Source organism: Ambystoma mexicanum, chromosome 9 (assembly GCF_040938575.1).
Source record: "Ambystoma mexicanum isolate Mex_15411 chromosome 9, UKY_AmexF1_1, whole genome shotgun sequence".
NCBI classification, from domain to species: domain Eukaryota; kingdom Metazoa; phylum Chordata; class Amphibia; order Caudata; family Ambystomatidae; genus Ambystoma; species Ambystoma mexicanum.
The window spans coordinates 1,070,708,724-1,070,724,556 of NC_090931.1; the positions used below are offsets into that span (position 1 = coordinate 1,070,708,724).

Consider the following 15,833-nt stretch of genomic DNA (forward strand, 5'->3'; position numbering starts at 1 on the left):
ATTAACTAGACTATGAGCCACCGACCAGAACCTTAGACAAAACATGTCCCCCCTCCACAGGGAAATACCCAACTGCCATAACTAATTCCAGAAATAAAAATAATGCCATACTCATTACTCACACATCCAAAACTAGCAATCACACCAACAAAAAAGTAAGCCAGGGCAAGCCCACTACCTCTCTAACAAAAAAGTAAGCCAGGGCAAACCCACTACCTCTTTGCCTAACAATAATATTGCTAACATCAAGGGTGCTCTAATCAATGCCAAATCACTGGTGGCACATGCTATTGAGATAGCTGACCTGATCTGGGCTGAAGACTACGACATCCTAGCAATAACAGAGTCATGGCTACATGCAGCTGTGGGCCCCGCCCTCCTACTTGTAGTACCTGACAATTTCACCATTTTTAGAGCAGATAGAGTTGACTCCAGAGGGGGAGGCATAGCAGTCATTGCCAAGTCCAACCTAGCTATGAGAATAGCCCCATCACCAGCGGTCAAATCCTGCAAATTACTTACTGTTAAATGACCTATCTCTGATTCTCGAACTCTAACAACCCATCTAATCTACAGACATCCAGGAACCATTGGATTATTCGAGGAGGACATCTCCATAATATTATCTGATAACACTAAAGCTTCCTCTCAAATACTATTGCTTGGGGATCTTAACCTTGATTTCAACGACCCCAGTGAGCAACAAACCCTAGCAATTTCCAATGTGCTCAACGAGGTCTGTTTCATCCAAAGAGTGACCCAGCCCACCCATGACAAAGGCAGAACCTTAGATTGGGTGGCAGACCTCAACTTCAAAGCATCAATCACCTCCATTACTCCTCAACTGGACAGATCACTTTGTTCTGTCCTTCACCCTTTCAGTTATTGTCCCTACCACTAAGGTCAACTTAATAGCACCTCCTCTCCTCACTAGGAACAAAAAGAACATTACGGTGGACAAGATCATACCACACGTAATCCCTACCCTCAACTCTCTGCAAGATTCCACTGACCCAGACACACTAGTAGATTAGTACAATCCTACTATGACCAAAGTCTTAGGCCTTATTGCCCCACTAAAATGCAGAAAAGTAAACCGAGAGTTCACCTGAACTCCTGGTTTACTCCCCAACTTAAAACGCTGAGAGCTGAAAAAAGAAAACTAAATTTCCTTTGGAGACACTTGCCTACTGAGGAAAATAAAACTAACCTGATCAATATCTCTGCCCTATACAAAAAATAAATAATACACACTAAACAGGAAACGTATAATGATAGGATTCATCAAGCTAGCTCAAGCACCAAGGAATTCTTTGTTATTCTAAGGGAGATGGAAGCCCCCATACTGCCGACAGACAACTGCTTGAAGGACAAACTTTGGTGTACCAATATCCAGAATGCCCTAATGAACAAAATTGCCCTTCTCCAGAATAAGATTGCGGACAAAAGAGCAAACTTACCCAACCTAGACACGCATGCAAGTACCTCCAAGCACCCTACTAAACCACCTCAACGTTTCAGATTCTCACGAGTCTCTATCCTTGAGGTAGAAAAATGTATCTCAGCCCTCAAACCTTCAAAGTGTCAGGGAGATAGCTGCCCGGCCCAGATTATCAAAGATGCCGCTAGAGACTTGGCACCATTCATCTCTAAATTAATGAATGCCTCATTTTCATCCGGCACCGTCCCTAGCAATCTAAAAGGAGTCATGTGTCCTACCCCTCCTAAAAAAACAATCTGTAGACCCTACCATTCCCACCAACTATAGGCCAATCACTACAATAACATTCCTACTTAAGAATTTAGGCAAAGTAGCCTACCTTCAGATACAGGAGTATCTAGAGACCAATCACCTCCTAGGAGTCCGCCAATCTGGCTTTAGGCCACAACACGGAACCCAATTGGCTCTGATTGATCTTAAAACCCAGATCGATGAACTTAAAGACAAGGGGAAAACAGCCTTGCTACGTCTCCTTGATCCATCTGCCGCCTTCGACCTGGTGGACCACAAAGTGCTATGTAAACACCTTGACTCAGCCGCCCACTTTTTCCCAGGATGCCATAGCGTGGATCCAATACTTTCTGAACAACAGGACCCTGAGAGTCTTCTCGCCTTCAAACGGCTGCAGACCCGATTCCAATTACATGTGGCGTGGCGCAGGGTTCCTGCGTCTCAGCAACTATGTACAACATATTTACGAAGCCATTTACAAAGCCATTGTTCGATGACCTGGACCATCTGGGTGTCACCTACACTTATTATGCAGATGACACCCAGATCCTCATACCGCTTACCGGGGAATATGACAAGGACATGGCTCTAGTTAATAACATTTATCTAATCATCCAAGCCTCTGCTTGAATTACAATAAACTGAGCTCCTTATACTCGGAACTGCAGTCAACCTGAACAAACTCAGCTCCAAATATACCTCATTCAACACCGATGGAAATCACATCAAAGTGGTAAAAGAGGTAAAAACCCTAGGCTTCTACCTAGACTCAACTCTCACACTACGCCAGTGGTCTTCAAACTTTTTTGGCCTGGGCCCCCCCTGAGCAAAATTTGGGCAGGCTGGGCCCCACCAAAAGTGCCACATGGACAGTATGTAGAATCGCTATGAACGTTTGTGCGCCATCACCGCACCCTACTCCCAGTACAGACCCTGGGCTCTCCCCACCCTACTCCCACCGCTATCCCAGTGCTCTCGCCCATCCTGCTCCCACCACAGTCCCATAACAAGCATACATGCCTCTATACGCATATTTAAATAAAAACTAAATCGCCATAAACTTACCTTCTGCAGTGGCCTGCACGTGGTTGCTAAAATGCCCCGCTCCAGATTGCTCTGCCTGTATGTGCGAGGAGGCGCAGGAGCACCCCCTCTTACATAAATGCAGTGCCCCAGCCAATGAGCTATGCAAGGTTGGCGAAGCAAAACGCCCCCAACGTTGCATGGCTCAGTGATCATGTGCTTCTGGGGAACTGAACTGTCAAAGGCAAACAGTGTTTCCCTTTGACAGTTCAGCCAGCCCAGGAGCACTCCCTCAGCTGGAAAAAGCAGCTGAGGGAGTGCTCAGTGTTTCAATGGGCTGGCTCCTCGGCTCCTCCATAATGGGTGAGGGGGCCAGTGGGTGGACTCCCCCTGACCCATTATGGATGAGCCGCCAGGCTTGGACAGGCCTATAGGGCAATAGGGCGATAGGGCGATGACCTACCAAAAATGCAAAATGCTAGTGTAGGCCAGTCAAAATGGGCCACTTTTTTGGCCAATGTGGGCCAGTTTGAGGAGTTACTTCACTATGCAGCTAGTAGTTTTGACCATTGTTGCTGAATAAATATTCTTGAAATATCACAATTTGTTTACATTTGAACAAAAAACACCCCCTTGGGTACTATTCAAACAGCCTGTGACTAAAGGACTGAATATCCGTTTTTGCAACTTCTGGCAACTTTTTCATTGGTGCCTAAGGCCGTTTTATGGTCCAGTCTGACCATGTGAGCTGCCCCAGCGCACACACTTTTGTTTTTACATTTCATGCTGGGCTCTCGCGCCCCACAGTTTGAAGACCTCTGCACTAGACGAACAGGTCAATGCCATGGCCTTGGCTACAGAATATACTTGCAAGCTGATCAGAGCCTGCAAAACTTTTCTCTCCAAGGACAGCTGCACTATCCTAGCCAGAGCCCTCATCCTCTCCAAGCTGGACTATTGCAATGCCTTGTACTTGGGTGTGAGTAAGTACATTGTCAATAAAATCCAAATCCTCCAGAACAATGCTCTTAGAACTGCACAGGGCATACCTAGAAGAGAACATATCTCAGAAATGAGGAGACAGAACAAATGGCTGTCCATCAATGACAAAATCCTGCTTAAAACCGTCTCACTAACCCATAAATGTCTTAACAATGCTGCCCCACTTTAGCTCTCGGAGTGAATCATCAGAAAATCCACAGGACTTCCCACCAGGACATAGAACTCCTGTCTGGTCGTTCCTAGATTTAAACTAAAATGGCGACGCAGAACTGGAACGCCCGTCCTCCATCCTTGCGAGCGGACCAAACCTTTCTATTTCCTTAGTAACCTCTCTCGCTTGTCTTTCCTCCACCTGTGCCATGATGCCTTTCAGCAACTAAGTGATTTACGAAATGCTTCCCACACCAATGCCTGTAGAGGCACAGCACACCCACCCAGGGGTTATCAACACCGGTAATTCTGTTTGAGCCACCACACACCCTTTTTAAAGATACTCTGCCCCATTACAAGTTAGCCGGTCCGGATTTAACGGTGCCGGTAAAACCGTACCAGCACCGTTTCCAGACTGGCTAACTACGAGTTCTGCGGCCAGTGGTGTTACACCCGCCTGGTCTGACCTGGCAGGCGCAACACCACCGTCCGCAGACGGACGTGGAAACACTGGCACCATCACTGCATGGTGCCGGTGTTTCCACTGCCCGCATTCCCGTGGAGTCCTATGGTACTCCAAGGGAATGGGGAGTAACAGAATGCTGCAATTCCGGAGCCGGTAATTCATTCCAAGTCGGGCAGCAACCTGCCGCTTTTTCCGGCTCGGTTACCACTTGACTTGGAATGAGGCCCACTGCCTCGGTTTTGCGCCATGGCCAACACAATGCTACCTTGCAAAACTTTAAAGTTGAGCCTTAAGATTTTTCTTTGATATTCCTCGAAACAAATTTGAAAATTAAACCAGAACAAATCCCAGTAATGCAGATTTGCTTTTAAATGCCACGATGTGGAAATTCTAGTTTTTCAAACTTTGTAGAGTGGCTTAAATGGAAAATTGAAAAATAACAGGTATCTTACCTATTATACACCCATTCTAAATGACCAGGCGTTAACCACCAATAATGTGTTTTGGAAAAATACAATATTTTTGTAACCAACATGAGTAAATTACGTTCGTCCCTCGGGAAAAATGTGTGACCAGCATCTTTCTTGAAAAATATATATTTAATATACATAATTATCTTTAGAAAACTCAGCGATCATCACTCTTCTGTTGCTAGTTTGCACACTTTTCTTTATTGTCAAACACTATGGTGCTTCCCAAATTAGAAGGCCCAATTTTTCGGAGCCACAGCAAAGCATCCTTAGTCGGACGATGTGAATTGCTTTCATTTGCTAGGTCACCGAGTGATGTTGCAGCGCTTCAATTTAAAAATGCAAACTAGCACATACCAGCAGAACGTGTTTGAGTGCAGACACAATGATGAGCAATTTTCAAATGCATAGCTTTCTTTTTATAGGTACTAATGACCACAGTTCGACCACCAGCATAAGAAAACATGCAGACATGGCTCTAACTAAGCCCAGCTGCATATAATTAGAAGTCTTGAAAAAGCCATGTTCCAGACACACCCTTTACAACAGTGGAGCACTACACATACCAATGCAAATGAGACACTTGGTAACATTAAATCCATTCATGCTGTAGTCACAGCTGAGCATGACCACCGTCAAGCCGTCACACTTCAGTCCTGAACGCTTTTCTTTACTGACCCTAGCAGCATACCTCAGATGTGTCCACCCACTTAAAACCGCAGAGCTCCCACGTTTCTGCATTCCATGCGAGACAAAGACATCCAAACCTTTTTTGGGATTTGTAGTTCTAAATTCAAAAAAGGAAGAGAGACAAAACTGCAACAAAAACATGACAGGATGCCTTTCTCACGCATGGTATTGGAAAACGTGAGGGCTCTGAAACCGCTCTGTAGTACAAAGATAGGGTGGAGTAACACTATGCACCAAAGATGCAGCCATTCTAATCTCGTTGCCATACTCCCTTTAGTGCTGCCAATGGTAATTTTCCCACAAAATCCACTTACTGATTTTCCTTAACCACCACCAGCTCTGTAATATTTCCACCTAACACCTTGTATTATCTGTCACCCTCCTCTTCTTCTCCACATTCCTCCTCATCGTCGACTCTGCCTATGTTTGTTTTGTATTGATTTGGCTTCAATTTGAATAACAAGAATGACAATTAGATCATAAATGACTTACAATGGCACATTTACAGATGATGGAGGCATTCCTGCGAAGGGTGTCTGTATAATAGCATAAAGATGAGAACAAGTTGTGAGCCAATTTATAAGGGTGTTAACAACGTGAGGCCTAGACCAGGGACAAAACAAAATAAAGAAATATGAGAACCCGGTGACTAACAAAGTTAACATTAACCTAGGAGGGCAGGTGCTTCAAACTAAAGAGGAGTACTGTACAAATATACAAAATTATAGGTTGGGAGGATATTGAAGTGGGGAGGGGGTGCTCCCTGTTAACAATTAAGTGAATATTAAGTCGAGCTCTGAAGAGATTCACAGTTGGGTTGGCTTTGTTTATGATGGGTAGCAGGTTCCAACGGACTAGAGCCAGAAGGGAGAAAAAGAAGAAGCGAGAGAAGACACTGGGGGTATGGAGCAGGGAGAGGAGATGGAACAAGAGTGCGAGAAAACAGATACTACAGTCAGCAAGATACTGAGCAACAAGACCATTGGTAGCTTTTTTAGACTCGCAGAAGCAGCTTGAAAAGGGAGCGGTATACATGGAGCGCCAGCCTGCAACGTGTTGGTAGGTAGAAGCGGGGGATGATCTGAGTGCGGGTAGCAAAGGTAAGGACTTTGTCTAGATGTAGAAATGAATAAAGAGGAAGGTCAAGAAGTAGGCACAAATAGTAGTCGAGTTTGCGGATCAAGATGGTGGAGATAAGAGTTTTCATAAATGGAGAGTCAGAAATGGACACATTTTACAAATGTTGATAAGATTTAATACATGCGATCAATTCAGGCAGCAGAGACTGCGGTAGTGATGAATTACTGCAGATGAGTTTGCCATCAAAGAAGACCCCAAGGTTGGAAGTTGGGCGCGGGAGCTAGAAGGGTAGGCGAGGAGGACATACAAGAGGCGAGAGATGGTATTGAAAGCCAGGCGAAAGATGACATCTGTTTTTGAAGAGGTCAGTATGAGGCAGCTGAGAGCAGTCCAGTGCATAAGTACAGTGAGACTGTTAGTAATACGTTCCGAAATGGCTGGGGAGAAGGAGGGTGAGGAGATAAAGATTTGAGTGTTGTCAGCAGAAAGGTGATGGAGAAAGTCAAAGGATAAGACATGTCTTCTTATGGCAGAGATATAGAGGGTGTAGAGCAGATGTTCAAGCACTGATCCCTAGCTGACAGGCAGGGTGAGGGGTTGGGGTCCGATTTTTGCGAGTTCTCAAATCATTAAAAGGGCGACCTTCAAGATGGAAGACAAACCAGGAGAGCAGATTTGTGAAACCCAAGGTCCGGGAGAGTGAGGTGAGAGAAGTGGTCAACTGTGTTGAAAGCAGCAGATGTCCAAAAGGATGAGAAAAGATGACTCTGGAGTGGTGAGCATCAGAGAGAAAGTTGGAGGCATGCATGAGTCCAGGATCAGTGGAGTGTTTACTACGAAGTCAGTTTGATGTGGATCTCCAAGGCCATTATCCTCAAGGTTCGAAGTGGTCCGGATGAAGACCAATCACTGAAGGACCTTTGAAAAATGGAGGAGGGGGGGAATTGGGTGATAGTTTGCAGATACGCTTGCATCAGCACTGGGTGTCTTCAAAAGGGGTAGTGCAGTTTCTGATTTGAATGAGGCAGGCATGATTCCAGTATAGAGAGAGGGGGGATAAAGAGATCAGAGGATGAATGGCACACGATTGAGACAAAGGGCCCGATTCACAGAGTGTTTTCCTATGGGATTACGCCTTTATAAAATGCTTCTATGAATCAGGCCCTACGTCTTTGACCATTTGAGGAGCAAACAGGCTGATAGGAGCACAAGATGGGTTACTGCTGCAAAGGATGGGTGCAAATTTGGTAGGAGAGAAGTAGTCGAGAGTAGACGTGGTAAGAGGCAAGGTAGTGGACAGAAGGAGGGTAGGTGAGAAAAAGGGATGAGGTATGTGACTGACACCTATTTTAGAGGCAAAGTAGTGATCAAATACATTAGCAGAGTTCAGGTAGTCAATGGATATTGGCTTGGGAGGTGTAAGCATAGCTTGTTTGGTAGATTAAAGTTTACACAGGTGATTGCAAAGGGGTGATTGGGTTTCTGAAATAGTAGGATTTGGCAGAGCGCAATGTAGAGGTGAGGGCAGCAATGGAACTTTTGTAGGTAAGTAGTAGGGTGGGGGTCTGCAATTTGCACCAGCATCACAGGACACAACAAATGTTTGTTTTGAGGGCATGGATCACAGAGGCAATCCAGAGCTCATGATCAGTCTAGGATAGTGTGAATGTGCGTGCAGGATAGTGCTGGTCAAAGGGAGTCATAACTGCACAAATAAAGGGGTCAGGGACCCACACAATAGAGAAAGAAGATATAGAACCAGTCAGGGAGACCCAGAGAAAACCCTGAGAACATGAGAAGTCTCCCTCTGGATCAAGAAGACAACCAGTCTTTCCTTAGTCAGTTTAGCGTAAGGGAAGGAAATTGGTTTCAACACAGGACGGTGGACATTTAACTTTACACTACATCCTCACAGAGTGCTTAGTGCTTTGTTGAGGCAATGCAACTCACTCCTAGAAATAGGGCAAGATAGTGTTTTGCTTTTGTTTTATAATAAAAGTCTTTGCCAACAAGCATGCCAGCACTGTTTCAGACTTTAACGTCTGCACCCTTCCACCACTTATAAAGTGCCTCCTTGTCATACTTTACATTAATAACAAATTCTGAGCATCAACAATTTCATACTATTTTAAAGAGACCACAAAGATCTTTCACCAATCATGTTATCAAAACTTAACAGAGCTGGTAAGATAGCCCTGAGTTAGGTGCTCACTTAAGAAATCTGTACGCAACCTGTGGTCACAAGATCAAATCAGAGGATTGCTGACTCAGGCCTTCATCCTTGCAAGGTCGATAAATTCAGTGCCATTAAGTCGAGTAACAATAAGACTGATCACATTGCTGAATACTGGTAGGAATCCGGCATGAAGTGCTATGTGAAAACCTATTATGAGGATGCCTCAATTTACAGTCGCAATGAAAATAAATGGTTAGCTAGCAGCATAAGTAATTCCCTTGTGTATTTCAATTTCTCCCGACATGGATACAGGTTGTAATGACAGACATCAATTGTACACTGCAAAGGTGTCAACTAGCTAATACCTAAACTCAGAACAAGTAGTTTGTTGCCCGGGGTAATAAGATCTTGCATGTGCTTTGTTCTACATAGGAGATGCTGATCAATGCCGATTGGCTGGCTGTTGTGAAAAGAGTAAACTGAGCACAATTATTTATTTATTTTAATTTTTAAAGCACACAGCTGCCCTAGGGCATCGTGGCGCTGTTACAAGAGAGCTTACTTGGCATGGTGAATATAACGAGAACAGAAATGGAGACATGGTTACATGCATGGCTACAGTTCCGAGGTTACATGGGAACAGTGAGCATGGTACAGTTGTAATTTACAGACATTGTTGCATGCAGTAGTATTATAAGCGAGATTCACTTAAATAGGGTGGTTTTCAGAGCTTTACTGAAAGCTATGAGGTATGTTTCAGCTCTTAGTTTAGGGGGTAGGGAGTTCCAGGCTTTTGGCGCTAGAACTTCGAAACTTGAGCCGCCAGCTTTAACTCTAGTGAAGTTGGGGATTGCAAGTTGGTTGGCGTACAAGTCCCTTTTGGGTCTGAGTGACTGGACTGGTTGTATCCGTTCAGTAAGGTAGCTAGGGGCAGATTGGGATATGCATCTGTGGGTAATGGTGAGTCTCTTGAACTGAATGCGCTCTTTGACTGGGAGCCAGTGGGCATTTTGTCTTGCTAGGGAGATGCGTTCCCTCTTTGGAATATTGAGTGCTGCTCTCAGAGCGTTGTTCTTTGCGATCTGAAGTCTATTAATGTTTTTGGCAGAGGTGCCTAGTAGGAGGACGTTACAGTAGTCCAGTTTAGCGCCTATGGTGGCCCTGGCGATGTTGAGGCGGTTTGTAGTGGACAGGTGGGGCTTTACTGCATTGATTATTTTGGTTGTTAGGGCTGCTGAGGAGGCGATGTAACTGACATGCCTGTCCATGTACAGGGTAGAGTCTAGGTATACTCCCAGTGTTTTTACAGCAGAGGAGACAGAGATTACAGGGTTCTCAATTAAGAAGGTGCTGTATTTGCTGTCTAGTTTGCTGAGGGTTTCTTTGGGGCCCACCAGTAGGATATCTGTCTTGTCTCCATTGAGACAAAGGTCATTGGCTGCCATCCATGCCTGGATGATGGCACAAGTGTTTTGCAGGGTTTTTAGGTCTTGCTCGTAGTCACCAGTTAGTGGGAGAAGGATTTGAGTATCGTCGGCATAATTGGTGAATGTTAAGCCGAATTCTTCTAGGTCATTGAATAACGGGAGTGTGAATAAGTTGTATAGTGTGGTGGAGGTGCAGGACCCTTGTGGTACTCCACAATTGATGGGGTAGGGAGTGGCTGGCGCTTGGTCTGAGTAGACCCTCATAGCTCTGCTCTCCAGGAAGGATGAGATCCAGGTTGTGGCTTTTGGTGAGAAGTGAGCTGTATTGGTGAGGTGTGTCCTTAAGGTTTTGTGGTCGACTAAGTCGAACGCAGCCGACAGGTCAAGGAGTAAGAGGATGGCACATTTGCCTTTATCCATATTTTTTAGGAGTTGGTTCTTTAGGTCGAGTAGTGCTGACTCTGTGCCATGGCGTGGGGGAAAACCGGACTGTCTCTTGCCTAGGATGTTGTGAGATTGAAGGTAGGCTTGTATCTGTAGGTAAGCAGCCTTATCCAGGATTTTTTTCAGCAGGAATGGCACTGTTGTAATGGGTCTGTAGTTGTTGGGCGAGTCTGGGTCAAGAGTGTTTTTTTTAGTCGTGGGCGAACCCAGGCTTCCTTGAGGGAGGAGGGTACTGAGCCAGTGGCGAATGAGGTATTAATAAAAGTGGCATTGAAGTGGGCTAGGGGCTCAGCGCAGTCTTTGATTATGTTTGCTGGACAGATGTCCCCCTTGCAGAGTGAGGGTTTTATTTGTTTCATAATGCGTAGGACCTCAGGAGCGGTTACCTTTCTAAAGGTAAATGGCGGTGGAGAGTTGCTGTTATGTTGGGTAGGGGGTTTAGGGCTGGGGGCAGTCCGCGTTTTGTGAGAAGACTTGGGTAGACTGTCAAGGTTGGCTTTGATTTTCTTTTGGAGTAGGTCTATTTTGTCAAGCACAAGCATAGCCTTCTGGATCTCATTACACCACTTCTCGTCTTTGACTGTTTGATGTTTATATATGGGCAGCAGCTGTGTCTACACTACTTTCACGTCAGAAGGGGCAGAGGTCAACCCACGAGACGACAAAGTAATGGAGGAAGAAGACAAAACCAGGGTCGTTTTTTATACCAGGCCCAGAACAGAAACAATTGGGACGACGGATCGAAACAAACTCGAAGCAGGAATCGCTTTTGATTAATCTATCGAACTACATACCGACTGAAATGGAACAACAAGTTCTCAATAAAGGACTGGGATATGTTATGACAAAAGAACACGACCCCTTTGAATTCCAAATTGAATTCAAAAAGTTGATGAGAGAAAAATCCATCTAAAAGAATTCTTTTCTCCACTGAACAACACCATCGATGAAGGACCTCTTAACTGTACAAGTCTACGTAACCCGTCTACATTCTACCCCCCCATCTCATAGTTTTTCCCCGGAATCACTTGTGTTTGAAAAGAAAGTCATTTCAGATGTTACAGACATGGCCAAGAACCATCAGAGAGCATTTCACAACCTTTCCAATCTTGAACGCAAAGCCCTTGATTCTCTGTCTAACAACCCCACGATCATCATAAAGAAGGCGGATAAAGGGGGAGGAATCGTTATCCTGAACCGTACCGATTACATTGATGAATGCGAGAGACAACTAAGAAATACCTCATACTATCGCTTACTAACTGAAGACCCCACACCAGAACTTCTACGACTTGTAGCTGACAAAGTGGGCAAGGCTAAAGACCGAGAATGGATTTCAAAACAAGAAGCAGACTTCCTCGTCAACAAGAAACCCAGCATCCCAACGTTTTACACCCTTCCGAAGGTACATAAAACTCTTCTCAATCCACCTGGGCGTCCCATAGTAGCGGGTATTAATTCAGTCCTCGAACCACTCTCCATTTTTGCTGACCACTACTTGAAAGCATATGTACAAAAAATGCAATCTTATCTTAAAGACTCCAGAGACGTCATAAACAGCTATGAGAATCTGGACTTTGACCCCACTACCGATCTGCTCATAGGCCTGGATGTTGTCTCCTTATATACTAACATCCCCCAACAAGCCTCAGTCGACACTATAGAAGAAATACTTCTTACTTGTACAGATAATGATCCGGTTCCTACCTCATTCATCCTCTGGTGCGTGGAACTCGCATTGAAATTGAACTATTTTGAGTTCAACGGGAAATTTTACCAACAAACCGAGGGCACAGCTATGGGTGCCACCATGGCTCCCAGTGTGGCTAATCTCCATGTCGAAACTTTCGAGAAAAGACATATTTATAACGACGGCAACCCTTTCAGTAGTAACATCACGAAATGGAGTTGTTATATTGATGACATTTTAGTACTGTGGAAGGGTACACAGGATGATGCCAAAAACTTTTTTACTTGGGTTAATGGTCTTAATCCCCATCTGAAATTTACAATGACTTCCAGTAATGAGTTTACTAATTTTCTGGACCTTACTATCTTCTACCAAAATGGTGTACTGAAAATAAAACCATACCACAAACCCACAGACAGAAATTCCCTTTTGGATTATTCTAGCCATCACATTAAACATCTGCGTGACAACCTCCGTTTTGGCCAATTCCTACGCCTCAAAATGAATAGTTCAGATAAAGAAACCTATGAAGTTGAAGCCTCCACACTTAGTAAAAAACTCAGACAAAGAAGTTACCCTAAAAAGTTAATTAAAAAATCGGCCAAAAGGGCATTCAATAACACTCGAGAAGCTCTACTTGAACCCAAGCCAACTAAATCTAAAGATGATCGTATCGTATGTGTGACTACCTTTACGGACCAGAGTTTTGAAATCACCAACATCATAAAGAAAAACTGGAAAATTTTCAGAACCACGACACAACCTCTCTCTATACCTATTTTTGCTTACAAAAGGAGCACCACCATTGGCAATATAGTTAGTAACAGCAAACTGAAATCGGTTAACAATATAGAACCCAAAATTACCACCTTGTGGGGTCTCCCTGAAGCCACCGGGCATTATCCCTGCGGAACGTGTGGCGTCTGTAAATTAACAACTAGAACCAAAGAAGTTGATGTTGGTCTATCAAAGCTCTGGACGCAAAAGAACCTCACCAATTGTAATACCGATTACCTGGTATATATGATTACACGTATATCTGGATTGCATTATGTTGGTAAAACTGTCAGAAAAGTAAAAACACGCATAATTGAACATCGAAGCTGTTTGAAGAACAGAACTGAGAATGCTCCCCTGGTGAAAGACTTCAACCTTCTGAAACACAAACACGAGGACTTCACATGGACGGTCCTCTTGGCCTTGAAAGGAACGAATAACACAATACGGTAAAAGAAACTGTTGAAAATGGAACAAAAGATGATCTTCACCCTTCACAGTGATGTTACGGGGCTCAACGAGTCGATTGATTGGCATAACATCTAGTTGCCTTTTGTTATTCTTCACTGGTTTGTTCTGATGTATGGATTACCGACTCATTCTTTTATTAATTTTTTCCCCCTGTCATTTATTCTGACTTTGGTTACATGTCATTTTTTCTGACTTTGGCTGCATCTGTTTTAATTTTTTTGGGTGAGACATTGTGATCCCCTCATGTGTCCTCCACTAATTCTTTTGAGGTTTAACCCTTTCCCAATATATTGTAAGAGCTGCCTTCACATTTAGAGCCACGGAACTTTCCCAAGGAGAATAACCGGTCTACCGTTTCCACTTCTCCACTCTAAGATGGCCGCCGTTCTCCGCGGTCTCACGGCACTTTCCGGGCAGCACCAACATAGTAGAAGGACTACTCGGGGTCTCCTGGACTACCAGTCAGCATCGGCCGCTCAGTGTAACCACTGATCATTGTCTGTATGCTCCTCCGTGCGCGGTAGACTGATACTTTGCACCTCCGCAACGGGTAAGTGACCCGAGGTTTACTCGGTGGGCGCCTAGCTTCATGCCTCCCTCCACAGTACCGGATCCTTCTTCGAAGGATCGCACACTTTCTAACATAGTACGTACCGTTTCTGTCCCCTTCTTTTAGTGCGGACCGCGGAGTTACGCCCCGTATTCTCACCGGCTGACGCATGTAGGTAAAGTTATATGATTTTTCCTTTACTTGTCTGTACTTGCACTTAAGTCACCGCGGTGCCTCTTTCTCTTGTGCCTTACACGGAGCGGGCCACTTTGCATTTAAGCTACCAACGCCTTACGACTCACATATCTTTAGAGTCACACCTCTGTTTTGCCTTAGCCTACAGTCCCCACACCCTACGAGCAGGGCCACTTGTTTATACGTTCAGCCTTTATCACATGCCCCGCGACCACACGGTCCACAGTTGCACTGTCCTTCTCTATCGATTTACCCGGCGTAACAAACTGCCTCCGGATCCCCCACTACTACGAGTTGCTCCCACTTTCTGATACTCATGGGTGTCTCTTTCCCGCTTTTTGCTGTTGCGCTGTTAATACTAGTTGGCTTTTCATATTGCAGCTCATTCTTCAGCTGTATTGTGCTTTTTACATCTCTCGTCGGGTCGCGATGTTCGCCTCCCCATACCTACTAATCTAAGTAGAGAGCCCCCACCGGCACCCTGATAGGTAACTATACTCCTTGAACGCTGCCTAGCTCATTTTCAGAGCTTACCAAAGTACCTAGTTATCTAGTAGCTAATCCTTTGATATCTGCTTTTATCTTTTACAGGTGCTTTGATACTATAACTGTACTGTGTACTACCCCAATTGTAAAATAGGCTATACTGTATAATATTTACCTCCTGATGAATGTTCCACACTTTGTCCTATGGAACAGAAACATGTCGCGACACATCTCTGGACTCTAAACAGGGATTCTAATTCATGACACATTGATCCATGTTTGGATGGGTACCACATCATTTGATTGACAAGTACCCTCAGTGGTCGTATTTTTCTGGTAACATCTTTGTACACTGGCCATATAAGCCTGTTAAGTATTTCCTATTATTGTTTTGCACATTGGAAGTGATAAACAAATTTTGTATTATGGACCAATCTATTTAATTGGACGTTTTAAACTTTACGATGTCTTCGTTATTAAAATGTGATACTATTTTTAACTACGTCTGGTCCCTCCTATTGTATTAATAAGAGTGTATATGCTTGGCACCCCTAGTACCTGTTCTCTAACTTTGTCTCCCTATATATTGACCACTATTCTCCCGGATATAGACAAAGTATACACTGCTAATTTTGATTAGACAGTAGTATACTGGGCTTCCTCCCCTTGTAAGTGGTACACTACTTTCACACCACCTTGTCTCTGCACAGGGTAAAATAATCTCCTTCTTTACACCGGTTATCCTTTTTCTCAGCTTTATAAAACGCAAGCAATGGAAATGTGCATAGTTTTTGCCCTTGGATAATGAAAAGGAAAGGTGTTTGAGATCATCTCACTCGGGCTGTAGAGAAGAAAGTGGCAGGCTTCTAATATTTCAGGTTTTAGTGGTGGTGTGGAGTGAACACCACACACCTCATCTACAAGCAGGGACAAGTTAGTAATCTGTGGCCCCTCTGGATTCCCAAAGTGGGATTCCGTAGCAGTCAGAGGTGCATAATTAGCCC

General features: G+C 44.4%; 1 protein-coding gene across 4 annotated transcripts in view; it reads right to left on the reverse strand.

The window, feature by feature from the left end:
• Positions 1 to 15,833, reverse strand: part of TANC1 (tetratricopeptide repeat, ankyrin repeat and coiled-coil containing 1) — a 2,406,012-nt gene that overhangs the window by 1,767,822 nt on the left and 622,357 nt on the right. The gene's annotated exons all lie outside the window — the stretch shown is intronic.